The 20,294-nt window shown below is 39.6% G+C and overlaps 1 protein-coding gene across 3 annotated transcripts in view; it reads right to left on the reverse strand.

Annotated features, from left to right (window-relative positions):
• The window catches only part of RGS17 (regulator of G protein signaling 17), a 71,131-nt gene extending 53,281 nt beyond the window's left edge, over positions 1–17,850 (reverse strand). The window contains exon 1 of one of the 3 annotated variants that reach the window (XM_032443646.1): positions 17,662–17,850. The gene's annotated coding sequence lies outside the window, so the exon portion shown is untranslated. The remainder of the gene's footprint in view (positions 1–17,661) is intronic. The other 2 variants (XM_015858237.2, XM_015858236.2) reach the window with 2 other exon arrangements.
• Between the last annotated feature and the right edge of the window lie 2,444 nt (positions 17,851–20,294).

Raw genomic sequence — 20,294 nt, forward strand, 5'->3', positions numbered from 1 at the left:
TTGTTTGTTTTTCTGTTTTTTAACTAACATCTTCCATCTCTTTGAACAATAGTTCAAATGTTAAAAGACCTTTTTCAGCTACTCATTTATTTATGTATTATATGTCAGTCCTACCATACGTGATCACATTTTTTGCAAGATAACAAAAAAGACTGAACATAAGAATAATTCCTAAAGCTAAAACTAAGGCCCAATCAGAATACCAGAAGAAAACAAAACAAAACAAAACAAAACAAAACAAACAAAAAAAAGGATAAATCACACAGTTCTGGAATTTTTAGCAAAATGAGGAAATGAGAAAATGAAACCAATGCTTCCTTTTGTTTCTAGCACATCATGGGGACTACTACTGAGTCCTGGAGAGCTGGCCTGCTTGGCTGGTTTGCAAATACCAGATCACAGAACTCTGGCTACAAAGTCACAATGAGCACCTTGCTTTTAGAGGCCTTTCTACCTCCAAGAAGGAAAGAGTACTGCATGAATTATCTGTGCATCTGCAATAAATTAAAAGACTTAGACACCTCAGATGAATTGCTGAAGGCAGCACACCATGCAGCTTGGCAGCTTCAGCCAGCTTAAGTCTATGCCACTAGTCCTCAGAATCCTGATTTTTGATTATGTATTTCTACTATGTGTTAAGCCATATAGTAGCTGCTGTGTCAGGAAACTAACTCTATAGTAGTCAGCTGGATTAGATCTCTGGACTGATACACGCGTGGCAGGGAGACAGAAGCAGCAGTTCTGGTTTGGCTTAAGCAGCAGCACCAGGAGTGGGGGACACATGACCAAGAGGGTTCTTTAAACTGCCCCTTCTTGGGACTGAGAAATCCAGGCTGGACTAAAGAATCACCGAGATTTTGAGGCATAGCCTTCTCCTAGATTTAGGACTCTGAGTCACCTCTTTTAAAAACACATTAAGGACCAAATTATACTTTGAAAAATGAAATGGTGGATGTGCTTTCTTTCTTACACTCAATATCAGAAATATTAAATAATGTAGCTCCATCATTCTCTTTGGTACAGGGCAGCTACCAAGATGTTCCTACTGCCAGGTGAGAGCCACAGTGTTGGGTACTCAGCTGCCTCTTTGGAAAATGGCTGTTTGTTTGATGGGTCCAAGCAGTGTGAGTGTCTGTTTTTTGTTTTTGTTTTTGTTTTGTTTTGTTTTTTGGGGGTGGCAGGGGTGCAGAGGTTTTTTTTTATTGTATCTTTGTTTTGAAAAGCAGCATCGTGTCAACAGAAATAGCAGAAAGTGATCTTCCCTTTAAAAATTTTCTGAATGCAATACTGATGTCTAAGGCAGGTCTTCTTGTGTCTGAGAAGGGAAGGTCTGAACTGAGATTCACACAATGTGGAACTGAGGCATCTCACATCCTGGCCAAAGCTGCCCATCCTCCAATTGTTTCACGAAAGAAAGATGGAGAAAATGGCAGCAGTTCTGGTGAGAGCAGTGGGGATTAAACAACTACAAAACCAACTTATGACTAGAATCCTTCTTCGGCTATATTTTGGAGTGACAGCTGATTTGTCTCCTGTGTTGTGTGATCTCAGCTCAGCTGATTTATGAGAAGTACATTTTCAGCATGTCTCCAGCTCTGAGATCTCTGGTAGAAAACTTGTCCTGATAAAAGCTGGTAGTGACAGCTGGAAGCAGTTTCAGGCATGCCTGTAAGCAGAATAAGAGACAGCTAAGGAACATGACTTGGGAAATTTGGGTGTATGGGCAATTGGATATTGAGGATTCTTGGATACAGAGGACTGAAAGCCAAGTAAACACTACTTTGGTTTCCTGGTATCTGTAGCAGATTGTGGCCAAGGTACATACAGCAGCTACTACCATCCAAGCCTGAGTAAAGAAGATAAATTCTTCTTTGGCTATTTCTATGTCATGCCAATTCAATTTATACATATATACCTCATCCTGGAAGGCTGAATGCAAAATGGAAATGTAAGAAATGTTCCAATTAAGTGAAATCATTCAATACTTTAAATTCTGTTTTGTCTAAAAATTACGTTTACTTTTTCATAATAAGAACAACAATCAGTAATGCCTCTAACCCCTTCAAATCGGGTGATCTTAGGTTTGCATCACAGTGTGAGTTTAGACATTAATGAAAAAGCTAGTATCTTTCTGTTTACCAGAGAACTGATACTTCTTGAAAACAGTGCTGCCAATAGTTATGTTATAGTATGATAGTTATGCATCTTCCATAAACAGAATTTATGAGAAAAAAAAAATTAGGGAAATTTTGGATGGTGGACAGCATTGCATTTTTGTAGTAGAACAATTAAACAAAATCAGTTTTGAAATGTTAAGGATATTGATTAGGATATGATGAAATTTTGAATTATCTCCAAAAAGCAGCGATAAAATCTTTGGAAGGCTTTCAGTTGGCTCAGCTGTATCTGTTTCCTTAATACTTTAGTTCTGTAATAGAAATAAAGTATGCTTTGGACAAGAAAAGTCTTCAGTAGATTCCGCTCATAAAGGAATGGCACGAGCATTTACTGCTATCAAAAGCTGTCTGTATTCTTTCTTTTCATGGGTGGATCTTTAGATTCAAATGTAGTTTAGCTTTGGAAAAGTTGATTTTCTCTCCATTCAAGAGGAGCGTATTTGCTCTTCTTTATACAAAGAAGTATTAATTTGAGGGTGGGGTGTCTTAATTTGAATGTAGGTAATGATTAGAAAGGGAGAGAGGTTATAAAAATGTAATCTATTTGTTGTTGGTTTTGATCTAGTTGAACAGTACAAAGTTTTGAGTGACTCAGGAAGAAACTTTAGTTGCAGATGGCAAATGAAAACTAAACCTTTTTTTGGTTGGTTGGTTGGATCCAGTGCTGTTGATGAGCAGCATTATAATTCAGTTAAAGATACGTATTACGTTTTAAACTATTTTAAAATCAAAACTTCATTAATAACTGGACTAATATTCAGGTGAAATAAACACCTTGTTACAGACACCAAAATCCTCAGATGTTACAAACCACATCTGATAATGAAAAAGTATTAGAAATCAGCATTTATGTTAAAAAGTGACAATAATAAGTTTATTTCGTTCCCCTCAGTCTTCACTATGAAATTCTCCAGCATCTTTTTTTAGCTCTTTAACATTGCTTTTCTTTTCCCTACAATATGTTTCTCTACTGCTTTATGTCTACACTGGTATCTATGTAGTCAGCTTATGGTTGGTGAGATCTTGCTCTGTTCAGCCTCTCATCTACCTATGACATTCTCCTTGAGATTGCACCGGCTACTTAAATTCATTGGATAAAAAGAAACTGTCTTTAATTCCTCTCCAGATTTTCCAGTTTGTTCTGTACCATAATCTTTCAAATCACTTTGTTTCCAACCTTTTAAACTTCAGTCATTTGTTCCTCACTCCTTCATTTGTCTTTTCATCTGTTGACATATTTCATTTTTTTTTTCAGAGATTTGATTGCCTTCCTATCTATGCAGCAAAAGGTCTTCCTACCTCACCTTTATTATTGTCCCCTCAGCTTTATGCTCTTTACTTTTACTTCTGAACTCTCCTTTTCCATACTTCAGTGTCAGTGTTGCCATCACTGAATTCCTTCTAACATCTTGTAGATCCCTTAGGTTCCGGAGGTTACTTCCAATCTTGCAGAATTGTTTCTTTACATGGGAAATCTAGATAGTAGTACATACCACCTAAATCTTTCAGTAGACCGTCTCTATAAATAATTTGTTTTCTTGCTCTTTAAGTTCAGCAGTACTTGCTTCAAGACATAAGCAAAGAAACAGCTGGAAAGCCAGAGGCAAAAGGTTCACAGTGAATATATATGACTGTGGAATAAGAAGTTTTTCAGATCATATAAAAGGGCTGTATGCCAGACAATGAAACAGTAGTTAGCATCTCAATAGAAGTTTAATCCCACTTATTGAATAAACTTCTGTTCTATGTGAAGTTGACTCACGCACTTCCTCTTCCAGAAAGCTTTTGTTTGTTTGCTTGCTTGTTTTTGTAGTTTTGTGGAATGAAAAAGAGTTTAATTGAACTGTCTGCATGTTTTGTCAGAAAGTAAGTTTTTGCAGATTTTTCTGCTAGGCTGGTGGCCTATGCTCATGCCCATTGTCCCATATTCAAAATGCTGGCAGTTTTGCCTTGCTGTTATTTATTAGGAATAACACATCTTCTCACTGGAGTAGACTTGTGGGCAAGCATTATGATATTTTTGTTGAAAATATTTTTAATTTCATTTTTCTGGATGCAGGAGCATTGAATACTTTAAAAACGTATATGGCCACTTCCACTGTCAGCAACTATCTCTGGCCACTGATCATCATATTCCTACAGATCTACTTCTGATCTTGCCACTCCCATTGCTGCTTTGAAGAGGTTACGGTCACTCCTCAAAGACAATCAAAATGTCTCAAAGTTTCTTGAATTTTTTTTGACGTCTTATATCCTAACTTATAACATTGTTATAATTGTATTAGGATTGATGACTTCTGGAGAGAGACTGACAAAGATTAAGATATTCTTGAGAACAATATTTTGTAAAAATTCATACCTAATTTTTTATTTTGTGGAGTTGCAGATTATATTTGTAGACTGAATAAACAGGCTTTGTGGTGACTTTCTTTCTGCCTTTAAGAAGCTTTGCTTATGAGAGGACAAAAAATCAAGTGTTCCACTCAGTTGTATGGGTGGGAGGATCCCATGTTCCATTCACAACACTATGCTGCTAACAAGACAAGATTTTTTATGTAGAAGAGGGCCAGGCAAGCTCAGACACTGAGCCTCATGGAGTAAACAGTCAGTGGACACAGACAAGATCAGTGATCATTACTTGGTCACTGAGACCAGCACTGTCTCCAAATATTTATTTAGAGTGCCTGAGTTCCAGACTGGCCATTAACAAATTGTGTGTGCATAGCTACAACCTTGGGGTAGCTGCTTTCTATAACCAGGGAACTCTCTTCTGACACATGTAGATAATACTAATGACACATACCCTTTGGTCTGGCATCCATGCAGCATCTTAGGAAGGAGATGTGGATGAAAGCATTTTCAACTTGTTAATATCACTAAACTTGAGCATTACTCAGAAGCAGTGAAAAACATTCAAAGTCTGAAACAGTCTAGAAGCCAAATTTAGATAGCTTCTGAAAGGTTTTAATGTTTGTTTGAATAATACAATTTCTTTTTAACTATTAAAAATAAACTGAAGCTGAGTTATAATTGCATTTGCTGAAGGCATTGCTGCCTGTTAATTGCATCAGACATTTGATCATTGTTCAGCCCTCATAAGTTTAAGCCTGGCCAAATCTCATTTTGCAGCAAGGTCCCTGCCCTAACACAGAGCTGAGTGTTTCTCAACTCAATACTCAGCTAGAACTACAGTAAGTAGAATAAAGGAAATGTCATGCTTACTGTCGGTTCAAACCTTTGCTTAGGTGTTCTTCATGTATGAGAGAGAAACTTTCATAAAGCAGGATGATCTGTTTCAGTTCAACTGTTCTTTAGTTCAACCCACTGGTCAACAATACCTAGTTCACAGTACAGCTGAACTATAAGAACAATCATGAACCAATTCATCCAAATGATCCAGATTCTTTGTATCTTTGACAAATGTTTCATTTTCTCCCATGATTTTACTTTTCTTCTGAAGGTGATTCATGCAGTAGCAAATAAGTGTATGACATTTTTGACTGCACTGTGCAGCCTCAAGTAGCTGAACCAAAGCATCTGCATCTTACAGTTATCATTGTCGAAACCTTGTTCTTCTAGACTAATATCTAAATGTCTGTATATACTTTGTTCATTTATATTACCAGAGGCCAAAATCGAGAAGCACTTGTAAATAACTTACAGAAGTGTTGCCTGAAAAAGCAATTTCTGTCTGAGAAGAGAATGTATGATGTTTAAGCTATCCTGCATCCCAGTCAGTGGAAATGTAATCCTGTGATAGATAAAAGAAGCGAAAAAAGCCAAAAAACTTTTAGGCCTCTCTAAATAGTAAGTAGCAGTAAGTAAGAGCAGAGCTTTTGGGAGAGTAATAGAAAATTGTTATATTAGAATATTATTTTTTAATTAAATTAGCAACACCTCAATTTGTAGTTTCCTTTATTTATTTGGTTTGAAATAAACGTGTATTGACTTTTAAAGAAATTGCATCTACTAAAGTTACATAAGTTCAGCAAAACTTAAGTGTATTTTAAAGACTAATAAGACTAATGAAAAAAATTGTAGTTTTCTGAGATATATTTTTCTCTCTTTTTTTCCTATCTTATGTCTTGTTTATTTTCATTCTAATATTCAGATACACTTTTTCTCTCTGCTTTCTCTTTGTTTGTTTGATTTGTTTTTTGTTTGGTCAGTTGGTTGGTTCGTTGGTTTTGTTTTCTTTTATTTTGGTTTTTGGTTTGTTTGTTTTGTTTTTTTTTTTTTTACATTTAAGATAGGGAAGATGCATACAGAAGTTGGTGGAATTTTTATTTTTCCTAACTACTATTGCACCAGAAATGTTTTTTCTTTTTCTTTCACACGGTATGACCTACGATACAGGTGGCTGTGTGTAAGCCCCTATCATCACATCTCCTGACAACCAGTCACCTGTTCATCTCAGTAGGAGTACCATAATCAACAGGTTTCTTCACAGAATAAGTTGCAACAACATTAGGAGTATCAGGATATTGCTTTCAGTTAGGCACAGACTGTAGAAGTTTATGTGGTTGAATTTTTTCTTAGATGTTCAATTTCATGTGTTTTGATGCCATTATTTACAGCAAGGAAGGCTCTGTGTCACAGTGCGGGAACTCAAGTGACACAATTCTAAGCTTTCTTTGGGTGTTAGCTGCACCTTACCATGTAATCGCCTTAAATAAAAGAAAGTGAGAGGATGTTTATGGAGTAGTCATACAGTCAATCACATTCTCATTACACTGAACTCCATAGATCAAATTAGGAAGAGAAAGAGATGGACGAGGTTTTTCATGAATGGAAGGAGAGGTGTTGCAATGGTATTTGAGTCATCCTCCTTCACAAGATACAGAGATTTCACATTCTGAGGATTCCCTCCATCTTCTGAGGTCTACTTGATCTTAGGAGCAATATGGGGACAAATATTAAAGGGGGGGAAGATGATTATGTTAGGTGGACAAATGGAAGGATGGGAGACCAGTTTAATATGGATGACTGCAAAGGAAATAATGGGGAATAAACCAACTTTGAATAAATGCATCATGAAAGAAGAAAAAGGTTATCAACTGGATCTCTGGGTCATTCTGAGAATAAGAGTAGATGTAAAACCCTTCCTGCTTCTAACATTAAATTGATCCTGAAAAAGAAGAAAAAGTAAGAACTGGTAGTTTGAAACAGCTGGGGATTTGGATGCAATTAGCCAGGGTGTTTCCTTCACTCTATGCTCTTATTTTCCAGTGCTCCTGCAACTATTCTTAAGCCACCTGCTGGAATTGGCCATACTAATAAAAAAGCAGCCTAAACCAGAGAGCTGCCAAGCACATGCTGCCAGTCTGGTTCAATAGCAGTTGATTTGCTTGGCACCCTGCTGCATATGCTCTTTACCTCAGAGGATAAGACTCTAGCACAATTTAAAGCAGTCTCTCGCCTACATGGATTGAGGTCTAGCACATTTAAAAGAAAAAGAAAAAAAAACAAAAGTATATTGTTTTAATACTGCTTAGCTTCGTTTTAAAACATAAAATGCTGTCTTCAGGTGGTTCCAGTTAATATTCCGTATAATAAAGTCAAAGTCAGGATGTCTCTGGTATTCAGTCCCTTAGCTGCATATGATCTCACTGCCCAGCAGAATAGTTTCTACTTAACAAGCTAAATACAGCTCTTGCATTTGCATGTTTGAAATATGACTGACAGCAAGCATAGCATGTAAGAATAGTTACTGCCATAGAACTCTGTTAATGGAAAAATGCCTTATATGTTAATAGCAATTGAAGTATCTAGACTCTTAAAACCCTTATGTACCTTAAACCAATTGAATTCCAGCTACAGCTCAGTCTGCAATAAATTACGCTATCAGACAAATGTAGTCTTCTTATATTAAAATTATTTTAAACCATATTTACTTGAATTCAATGAGGCTTTTACCCCATCTTTAAAGGAACACAGAGTAACATTTCACTAAAAAATAAACTACTTCATATTTACTTGGGGTATCAGAATACTTCGGAGCAAACATCTTGGAAAAATTGACGGGAAGTAACTTATGCCACTGCCCATGGATGTGTTCTGTGCTCAGCAAAAGGCAATTTATTCAAAATATTTGAAGCTAAATTAAAAATAAAAATACATATGCTGATACAGATTGATTAAAGCATCTCTCCTAGGCCAAGATTCAATCAAGCTGAAGAATGTACAGTGTTGCTGACGTTCACAATAACTTAGGATTAGAAAATGTATTGTGCATTCGTTAGTAGAATTAAGCATGAGTTGACTAGTTAATTCACTCTTACTCCTCCTTTTTCCTAGCTATAAAAAATAAAATAAATGGTGTGCCTTATAATCATGATCTCATAGGATATTTTATCAGAAAAACGAGAAACAGGTAAGTGCATAAAATTATTTTATATTTCATTTGATAAAGCTAGCATTGGTATTATCTTACTGACTCGATGTATTACGAGTTATCTCAGACAAAGCTATAATAGTTTAATGGGTCACACATACACAAAAAGGCAAAACAAAATCAAATTAAACCGTACCAAACAAACAAACAAACAAACAAAACCCAACAGAACACCCCACAAACAAACCAACCAAACAAAACTGAAACAAAAAAAGAACTGATAAACCAAATATCAGAAGATTTGTGCAGAAAGTATCAAGTGCAGAAACTGACTATGTTTCCCTTTTCTCCTCATTTACAAAATGTAGGGCTACACTGCTCAACCACCCAAAGCTATGCTTCCTAGTGAGGGATGTTTTTCTAACAGGGCCATAAGTAATATTGTAATGTAATCAGGTTACACATGCAAGGCATCAGTGTAATGATACTGGATGAAAATACATGGTCTTTGTACTGGTCATTCGATTAGAAAGACTGACTTCTGAGTCAAATGCAAATTCCCATTTTTGTCCAGGAGATTTTTTGCAGCTTAAGCTATCCTTGATATCTTACATATCAGTTAAGCTGTCAAGTGAAGCTCGAGTCAAGATTCTTGGTGTTAAATTTTAACTCTTTAAATCAACAAGAAAACTATTTTTCCCCTTTATATTCAATTTCTGCATCTGTCAGTAATTTACTGTGTGATCCTGAGGAATCACTTAATTAATAACCATTTGTTTTTTTTCCATGGAATAGCAGTGCTGCTATGTCCTAGAATGCAAAAGTGACATGGTTCTTCAAACAATAGGCTAGCAGAAAAGAAAAATGGCATGATGGGAGAATTATTTTAAAACACTTCCTTAGATAGCATTAGTAAGGATAGACTTTTCATAATGTGTTCTGTATTTGTTCTCAGTGTTTACTAGATTATTTAGATTCTCAAGATCATGATATGAAGGATAGAACTCCTTTGTTTTACTGCTTGGAGATTTCTCAACTCTATTTTCTTAAAAGCTTCTGAAATGTCACCTGCTTTTACACACTGTATGAATCCAGGTCAGAGTGTTTGTCCAAGCATTATATGCCTGGTCAAGAAAAAAGCTCATCAAAATTCAATCACAGAAGGTATATCTAACTTTCCCATTATATCACACACAGATATGTTTTAGAATAATGAAATATATTTATATGAATATCTTACATAAGGTTACCTACCAATTTGATGGCTGAAGTCGATGCCTACATAGTCAACATAAATCAGTTGACTTCTGTTAGTACACATAACATTGTGATTGTAGAATAAATGAGATGAAAATGAACTTGGTTAAAATTATATGCACTAAAAACTGATAAATCTTGATCTGAAATTAAAAATGATCTTTAATTGGATACTTCAGAAATTTGTTCTAATATGCAACTTGACAACCTTCCCCAAATTATGAACAAAACAGAAGGAACTATACAAATTGCTAATGACAATGCTCGTAGTAGGCAAATATTGAGGGAGTAATGCCGTCAACAAGGACAAATCATCAACTTAGGGTGATCTATATCCATTTGTAACTAAGTTACAGCAAAGAGGAGTTTACTTTGGTTGAATCCAAGCCAGAGAAGATAGGATGCAAGCCAAAGCAAGAGGCTGGAAGTATTATCCTGAAAAGATGTGATGTATGTATTCTGAAAAGCTAAGCAATTCCAGGGCTTCTTCTCTGTCTTCGAGGCTAAATGAACAATTTAGTTATATTTTTTTAATTAGCCTGCCCAGATCTAAATAATAGAACAGCTTCATGCAGGCATTTTTTTGGGAACAGTCTCTGAATCTGGGACTACTCTAACCATGCCATACATAGATAGTCAGGTTCTGGTATACCAGCTCAGACTTCTGTTTGTTTTGTTTTGTTTTTTGTTTGCTGGGATATAACTTTGGAATCTAACAAGAATTGAAAATTATGGCAAGTAAAAGAAGTGCTAAGTGCAGTCTTGCACCCAGAAGTGCTGCTCTTTCTTAGCTACAAGAATCCAAAATCTTCGCCATGTGAAAGCCACGTTACTGCAGTATTTTTCACTGACTGCTTTAGAAACACAGTTGGGAAGTCCTTAGATGAAGAGGGATATTGATCATTTGAGGCAGGTTTAAGAACAGCTAAGACAACGGCTGAAAGAGTATGAAACATATTTCATGGTAAATGCCCTCAGGAGTCATTTAGTTTTAAGAATAAAAAAGTTGAGGAGTGGATTTTTCAGTTTCTGAGTGCTGCAGGATATGAGATGGCATACAGATAGTAGAGGTAAAATAAGGGCATTTTCTTGCACAGTATACAGTGCTGCTATAACTAGATTTTTCCAGTGTTCAACTTATGTCAGATCTCTCTACCCTACACTGCAATTTGCAGTACAGACATGCACTTTAAGACAGGTATTCGATACAGGACGGTTCTTCTGCAGGCAGAGCTCAGGACAAATCCCATAAACAGCCAGACTTCTCTGACCAAGTGAATCTTTGTATACTGAATCACTGATCATTGCCTAGTTGTAGAGGCGCTGATCACTCATAGCTGCTATATTCATAACTTCATAATTTATGAAGTTGCTACATTCACTGGGCAGAGGTGTTCCCTCTATTCTTTTCTATACCTTTTCACCACACAAGTACTGTCTTGACTTTTTATAGTAGCTCTATAGGCTGGTTTTACATACGAACTAATCAGATACTGAATCTGATAACATCCTTGTCTGTTCTGGTAAGCGTGATGCTTACCATGCAGCTAAGACTCTGAATATTACTATCATTCTTTTTCACATTGTGTGAGACAATAAGAGTTGATAAAAATCTTTTAACACAATAAATACAGCAGTGAAAAAAATAAATAAATACAAACAGTACAAATTAAACATTTGTTACTAGATTATGAGATGTATCAAGCCAAATGAGTTAGATTATCAGACCATTATATGACAACCACATTCCAACAAAGTAAAGCTAAGCATGAAAATAATTCATGGGTATACTTTTAAGCCACTGTAAATGAATAACAAAACATAGGCTACACATTTCACTCCTCTCTTCTCAAACTCATCTTGAAAACCGTGAAAGTATCTCATTAATATTTTAGAGCGTTTTTCATTTCTGAAGACATTAAGACATGGAAACAAAGCTATCTTTTGGATACTGAGTAATCAGGACCACAGTTCCCATCTATGTTCATTAAATCGGGGCTTCTTGTGAAGCCCACGTAAAGGAAGTTATTACTCACTGCTCTAGATTTTCATACAGTGCAAACAATGAGAAAACCTCATTTACACCACCCAAAGGTGTGGTGCAGTATGAAGACTAGGAGCTGCCTGCAGGACTGGGTAAGAGCTCCATAATAAAGTAGACTGACTGCAAAATTCCTAATTTCAGAAGGTCACTCTAATTGCATAATAAGCACAATATTAAAATATATATTGATATTTACCTCTTATTTAGGCTTTTAGGAGATCAGTGTGTATATGGTGACAGTGGTTGGTACTGTGAGCAACAGAAGGACTTAAGCTCCTTGCCTTAGCTGCAATGTATCTACAACTGACTGAACACTTGCCTCATGGAGTGACCTGCATTTTCAGCTCTCTCATTTGAAAGCTGTCTGAACTGTAATAGTTATATGAATGTTGTGCTAAGGATAACCTGACAGCCTTCATCTGTGATTCCTGTGGTCTAATTGCTTTATCTAATCTATGAGCACATGGGATTATTTTACTGGAACTGTCAAGAGCTGCTGATAAATGAAGACATTGTTACAGCAATACCACACCACAGTAAAGCATAACATAGCAAAACATAACACAACAGAACAGCCCAAACCATATTCAACCTTCCCAAAACAGACTAAAAGAAAGTCTTGCTTGGACTTGCACTGAGCTAAAATTACAAAGCGAAGTGGCATATTCAACTGACTGTTACAGCAGGAAGCCATGACTGAGTAGTAGTCTCCTCTCACAGGCTGTATTTTCTTAGTTTCACTCTCTCTCAGGCAGCACATATAGACTTAGGGCTCTATAGAGTCATCTAGCTTATGAGCACTCCCTCATATTTCATCAGGCACGGGGCTGGCATCACTGGAAGGAAGAGCCAAGCTGCTTTAAAGGAAGCTGCTTTGCTAGCAGAAGCTGCATAGCTGTGTTAATGCATCACTCACTAATTTACTTTCTTTCTTGCTGATGAAACTAGGCTATTTATTTTGTATTTCTGTATGGAGAAGGATTATGCAGCAGTCATCTTTAAGATATCCAAATGTCTTTTAGTGTAATTTGTAGTATCTAATGCTGGCATTAGGATTTAAGATTTTCTTAATGTTTTATTTCTGTTCCACCTACCTACCTGCAAATTCCCTACATGTTTTGTCCAGAAATTTTATGATTTCTAAGAACTCATTGCCGTTTGCTTTCTAAATAAATAATGTATGAAAATTGAGATTGTATGAAAAATATGAAGCATTTCATCCATATTTTATAAACAAGGCGCCCGAAGACAAAGCTAGCACTAAAAACATAAAGATATGATAGATTCAGTATTAAATCAGTTTGTGTTACTTTGATTTATTCTACATTTTAAAAAATTAAGCTGAGATTAATTAATATAGTAGAACAGCACAAAGCACATCAGTCGTTTAAATTGGATTTTCAGCTATTTTGCATCACCAGAGTAGTGTAAAACAGCTGAAACACATCAGCATGCCCAGCCCCGACTTTGGCTTAGAGGATCCGTTAGCCTCAGCCTGGCTTTTGTGCTGGTTGGGAAGGAGCAGTAGTTCAAACTGTGAGATCATTGGTTGTGTGCTTTAAGTATTCCCGTAGTTCCCTGCCACAGTTACACTGCATGGCTGCTTCCTTTGTGCACATTCGAAGCAGTGGCAGTGCCAAGAGAAACCTTCTGAGAGTAGATACTCAACTTTGGGTAGAGGCACCCACTTTTTCCAGGCAAGAGGTCTCTGAAGCAATAACCTACCTATGGGATTGGCTGTCATGCAGCTCTGTGCCACAGTCCCACTTTACAGCACCTGCTGAGGTGCAGAGCTGACAGGCTGTATACCTTAGGAGAGAGGTAGCACCCCTTGGGAGCCTGCAAAGCCACTCACACAGGCCTGCTTACAGCCTGCATCATTATAGCCATTAGCTATAACCATAAATAGATCAACTTAATTATGACTTAATCTATTCATTTGTTTTTATACCCTATGCACAAGCTTTTAATTAATTAACAATATGGAAAGTCTGATCACATTATTTCATTACCAGGACTGCTTAGGACAAACAAGTGGTCAATAGAAATGCTAAATTTCTTGTACAATTTCATTTTCAACTAATTTTAAGCCAAGCTAATTGGCACATTAATTTTATGTTCTTAGAGAATTATTTATATATTCACAGAACAAGCACTACAAATAGGGTAAGGATATATTTTTCATTAAGAACACCAAACCTGGGACATTGATATGAGTGCAAAATAAATCCACAGCTGAGAGCACAGAGATGTGATCAGAAGGGAGCTAATGGAACTGCAACCAATACCTCTGTAAGAGTTGATACAGCTTTATATAGTACACGTTGTGAGTCCCCACAGGAATCCCCATGAGCTATGTATTTGAAGACACGTGTGAAGCATACAAGTAAGAAAGTGGTTCCATTCACTGATTACAGGAGTAAAAAAAAGGTTTAATCTCATTAATCTTACTGAAATTTTTTTCCAAGCTTATGCATTTTTAAATAATGGAAAGCTTATGTAAATATATATGTTTGCCATTTATATATGCATGTGTACATACACATACATGCCATTTATTAGTGGAAAACCATTCTCATACTTGGTTTAAGATTGGTTAGAGTCAGACTGATTGACATCCATTCTATCCTGTCTTTGAAATAATGCCACCTGGTCCCCTCTTCCTTTAAACTGTTGGGATTACAGCACCTGAGGCCATTGGTGTTTTGGGTTGTTTTTTTTGTGTGAAAAATTTCTCAAGTTATGTGCGTTTCTACTGATCTTCATCTGCCCACAATCTGCTGTGGATTATTCCAAGTTGTGCCCATGGCTACTTTCTGAGACTTTGGGTCTAAGTTGCATGTTTTTAGCTCTCTAGTCTCTTAAATTACTCTTCTGATGGACTCAAGTATGGCGTGGCAGTGAGATAAGGGAAGCTCTCAGCTACATCAGTCTCATTAATACTGATGCTCCACAAGCACGATTCAACCTCAGAAGTACTCCTTGTGTCACAGGTCCTTACAAATCAATTTGACTTTATAGGAGATTTAAACTTTACTTTTGAGACTATGCTCATCATTCAGTTACACACACTCCCTAAAATTAACTTTATGCAGAGGAATTATTAGCGATGTCAATCCCAGCGTGCAGAGTTCATAGATACGAACTTCACGTGCAGCTTCCATTTTGTATTTAGTATACTTCTTGAAAAACGCTGTAGTTTGAAAAGAAAGCATTTTACCTTCTGTTTGTGTTAAGGAGAGACTGGTTTAGGATGGGGACTTTTGCTGTCAGTCAGACTTCATTTTCAATCAATAGTGCAGGAAGTTAATTTTCAGCAGACAGCTTTTCAGTGCCTTTGTGAAATGAGTTCATAGGTTCAGGGCAATTTTTGTTTGTAAACGTCCACATGGAATAACAAGAAAAAGAATGTTTGTTCTTGTCTATAGACTCCAACATAAAGACCAAGGACTTGAGATGGCCTTAGAGCCCCAGGCAGCTCTCCTCAATTAATGTTAGACAAAGTGAAGGGACCCGAACAGCCAGTGCAGGACCTGCTCTGCTGTGAGGACATTGCCAGCACCTGCGCAGGCACAGGGCATGCCTTTGTCACACACGAAGGCTAAGGAGCACCTAATGAAATCATCAGACAGCAGGTTCATGGCAAACAAAAGGAAGTACTTTTTCACACAAGTCATAATTAAATTGTGGTGCACACTGCCAAAGAACGTGGTTGAGACCAAAGTATAAATGGATTAAGAAAAGGGAGTAGAGAAAGTCAGGGGCTTATTAAATACAATGGTCTGGAAGCAAGCACTGGAGCTTTAAGAAATCCCTGTACTACAGGGATTGAAAACATATAGCAGGAAAAAAAAAATAAAAAAAAAAATCACTGCATACCAGTTCTGTTCCTTATGTTTTTCTCCCCTTAGTATCTGCTAATGACCACAGTCAGAGTCAGGATATTGGACTGGATGTCTAACTCACTACTGCAATTCTTTTGATCGTGTGTTTTTAATCAAATTATGTTCCTATTTTGGCTACTTGGAAGGACCTGAGGCCTTGATTGAGAAAGGCATTCACTGTCTGACTCTCACATATTTTACAGAGGTAAATATACTTGCATTTCTCATTGCCTTCAGCTGTGCAAACTAATTGGGGTGGGGCACTTGCATCTTTCAGTAGGACTTTGCTTATGCTGAGTATACAATCAAATGACAATAAATATTTGATAATGGGGATAACAGTGTGTAATACCATCTCTTTATAAAGGTCAAATAATTTGTTTGCCTAACTGGCTTGGGTTGCAGGAAGATTCCCCAGTGATTTATGTTAGGAAGGTGACACTCACATCCACTGATTTGCATAAGAATTATCCTCTTTTAAAGAACTCTCAAAATTTGCAATGTGTGTATATTACATTTGTGGAAAGCTATTTATCACCTCTTACCTACAATAGTATTGCAGAATGATACATAACTCATTCACATTTACCTAGCAGGGTGTTTGAGATTTCATCCATTTTGCAAAAGCAGCAAACCTATAACGTGCATCGGGTAAAACTCAGATACAGAATCAAGGAAACCAAATATTGGAAATCCTAAATGCCTCTGCCAGTTCTCAGCCAGGCAGAGCGGGTAGGGTTTCCCTAGGAATCAACAAGAGGCAGCTATAAATTGTGCAACACTGGCTCGATAAACGAGCGAGGCAACCACAGCCTCTTTAGCTGCGGGTGCTTTCATCCTGGGGAGAGGTGAGGAACCGCGGGAGCAGCAACAGTAGCAACAGCGCACCGCGGCTTTCGGCGGCTGGAAGGGCGGCAGCATCCCCCGCCCCGCCGGTGTTTCCCCGGGTGCGGGGAAGCCCCGCGCCGCCGTGCGCTGTGTCTGTGCCAGCACCGGGAGCAGCCCCTGCCCCGCCGGCCGCGCCCGCCACCTGCTCCTGCCGCCGAGCCGCCCCCGCCCTCCGACATTTCCCGGGAAGGAGGCCGGGGCCGGCGGATGGCGATGCCGCAGGGCAGCGCGGGCGGGGGCGGCGGGTGCCGCCCGGGTGCCGCGGAGGGCGGTGCGGCCCCGAAGGGCGGCGGCGGGGGCTCCCCAGTGCGAGACCGGGGAGAAGGAGGGGTCGGAAAGCCGCTCTTGCGTTCAAAGCGGCTTCACGCCGGCTCCTCCGATTGAAATACTAATTGCATTAATAGCAATAATCACTCCCCCCCCGTCAAACGGACCTGCGTTACAAGAGGGAAGGTCAAGAGGAAAGGCAGGAGAGCTGCTTCACCGCGAGCCGCCGGCTGTCACCCCGCCAGCGCGTGCCCACGGCTTTCCCGGGGGCGGCCCTCTCCCCCCGCCAGAGGCTGGGCGGCATCGCCCGGCGCGGCGCATCCCCGCAGCATCGCCCGGCGGATTCCCGCGGCACCCCGGGCACAGGCAAAGGGGCTGCGGAGGAGGGAGCGGGCAGAGCCAGCGGCACGGCTCCCCACCCCTTTGTGCACCGCGGGCACGGAGCCGCACACACACACATGCTGAAACACCACCTTGCATGCAGCCTCGGCGGCGCAGCCGCCCGTTGTTGCACACACACACACACACACATATACACATACACACGCACGCACACTCACACACTGCCGGTCCCCTCGCTGAACGCATTTTCGGCTGCTCTCTGTCACCCTCCATCCATCCTCTTTCCCTCCCTCCCTCTCACCTTCCTCCCTCCTCTTCCTCTCAACCCCCCCTCCGTTTTGTTGTTTTGTTTTCTTTTCTTTCCTCTTTTTTTTTTTTTTTTCCCCCCACTCCGCGCATCACTCCGAAGCAGACATTTTGATGCCATTTCAACGCGGTGCGGGCTCAAACACAAGCGGAGCGCCTTACCCACCCCCGCCCGGCTGCGTGCAGTTGGCGCTCAGCGATCCCGAGGAGGGTTGCGGCGGTTCGTCCCTAGCGGAGCGGGGCTGCTGCCATCCGCCCAACTTCAGCACCCACAGCCGGCACGGAGCGGAGACGGCGGCGGGCAGGGAGGAGGACGGCAGTAGGGAGGAAGGGCGGGAGAGAGGCAGGCGGGGAGGGGAGGGTGCGAGGAGCGGAGGCTGGGAACCTCCGCACATGCGCTCTGCCACCGCAGCCCGGCGGCAGCGGGAGTTTCCCCGCACGGCCCCGGAGGGTGAGTCACGGCTCGGCCCCGCCGTGCTGCGCTCCCGCTTAGGGTTAGCTCTTGTCCCACGGTGATGTATCCAAACGGGGGGGAGGAAAGTACGGGAAAAGGTTTATAGAAAGCTGTCCAACTCTTCTAGTGTCGGCGAGAACGATACGGCTATGTAGTGCCTGAATAACTTTTGGATGTTAGGCACCTGAAGCACAACGACTGAATAAAGAACGGATGTGGATCTGTCAGTGGCGACCGCACGAATCAAGAGCGGGGTGTTGTGAAAATCTGGCTGCAAATCCCGATTCCTTATTTGTTTCCTTGCTTTCCAAACTCCACTTACCATATTTTGGCTCAACGGAAAATGTGATTTAGCTTCTTTACTGCACCTTACAAATCTGGAGCCTGATACACCTCAAGGCAACAGCGCTGGATTTGTGTTTGGCATCTGGATCCTGTCAAATCATGCCATGAATCCAGAAACGTTAATATCTCAAGAGAGAATGCATTGCTGCATTTACCACTCGGCCAAAGCAATCTTGCAAGGTGCTACAAGGAGGCTGAGGGCACACCTTGCTGTCAACCCCTATTAATTCTGTTTACAACACTGATCTAGACACCTGTGTATCACATCAAGATCTCAAAACAGAGTGCTGCAAAACCTAAGCCCAGAACTGCATCTATGGTAGGGCTGAAATTAAAAGGATTGGCCGCAGTCCTGAAGGGAAACTGTAACTTCTGTTTGCTTCTATCCTGACTCTCATAGTGGAGAAGTCCAAGAACTGGAAGGCATAGCTCCACTTGTTACCAAAGGTTGATGATTAAGTGAAGACTCTTACCTTATGTCATGTTTCCATCTCTTGACGTTTCCACAGTTAATTTTTTTCCATTCTGTCTCTTCTGCAGCTCATAGCTTGTCTCCTGGCAAATAGACCCCTCTGTGCCTGGTCTATCTACAGCCTTCTCTTGAACTGTTCAGCCAATTAAAAATAACAAAAGTAAGAGCAAGGGATATTTGGTTTCACTTTTAAGTTTTTGAAAGCTTTAAGCTTGAAGAAGACCTTCAGGGCCTGATTTTTTTTCCCCAACTATATTAACTGTCTTGATAAAATTCTACCTGCACGTAGAGTCTAGCCCTTGGATAACCAGACAACTTTTAGTTATATCCCCAAATAAGGATGTAGGTGTAACCTGACGTTAAACAACCAAGTGAATGGCAATTTGGAAGTGTTTCTGAATTTTTTTCTCTCATTCTATTTTGTTAGAAATAGTGCTCTGTAGAGTTTTTTAAACAAACAAACAACTCAACACAATAATTAGGAAGTGTTAAAGGTTTTAAATGTGCTTTTAACTCATCTTCTCTGTTCACAGAGAGTTAAATGGAAGTTAATACTTCCTTTGTCTTTAGGCAGTCCACACCCCAGGGTGAAGTAGGGTATCTCAACTGTCTAGAATACAGCAAATGTAAACTAGATTTTCTGATCCTTCAAGAATCATCAAATATCCTCAGGTGGAAGGGATCCTTGAGGATTATTGAGCCTGTCTCCTGGCTCCATATAAGACCATCCAAAATCTGAACCTTATATGTGAGAGCAGCGTCAAAGACACCTTGAACCCTGGCACTTGGAGCCTTTCCCACTGCCTTGGGCAGCCCATTCCATGTCCATGGTCTCCTGGTGCAGAACCTTTCCCGAACCCCCAGCTGCTCCTCCCCTCACACAGCTGTATGTTGTTCCCTCAGGCCATGTCACTGTTGCAGAGAGCAGAGCTCAGAGAATACAGACCCTGGGAGACATTCAGAAAAGAACATGCCTTACTATCAAAAATTCAGAGCATCACTGATAAATGTGCTGCCCAGTGCTTGGAAACATGGTTCAGGAAAGCCAGCCTTTTTAGGAAATATTCCTGAACCTTGTTTAACTTACAGTTCTTATAGTGGAGTTTGTTGACTTCATACTGAAGGTGGTAAGCCTTCAGAGCCTTCTGAATACTGAGACAGCAGTTTTGTTCTGACACAAGCTGTGAAACCCACCAAAGCAGGTGTCTTCTCCCATAGATTTACATTCATAGGTAGTATATTCAAAAATTCAAGCTAAAAGAATGAGTAGTGAGTACAAATAAATGAAACAATTTTATCCACTTACTAGGAAAAAAAAAAAAGAAAAAAAATAGAAATCTAAATTTTAAAATTTCATGTGACAAAAGGTCATGCTTCAGTGATTTAAATGAATAAAAGACTTCATTTTCCTGTGAGTCTCTTGTTATTTCCCACAGCCATTCCTATTTACTATAGCTTCCTGCCCTGAACCCTTTCCTTGTTGTTCTTTAAACTCTTGTTTATAAATACACTTACTTCAAAAGC

This window comes from Coturnix japonica, chromosome 3 (assembly GCF_001577835.2).
Source record: "Coturnix japonica isolate 7356 chromosome 3, Coturnix japonica 2.1, whole genome shotgun sequence".
Taxonomy (NCBI): domain Eukaryota; kingdom Metazoa; phylum Chordata; class Aves; order Galliformes; family Phasianidae; genus Coturnix; species Coturnix japonica.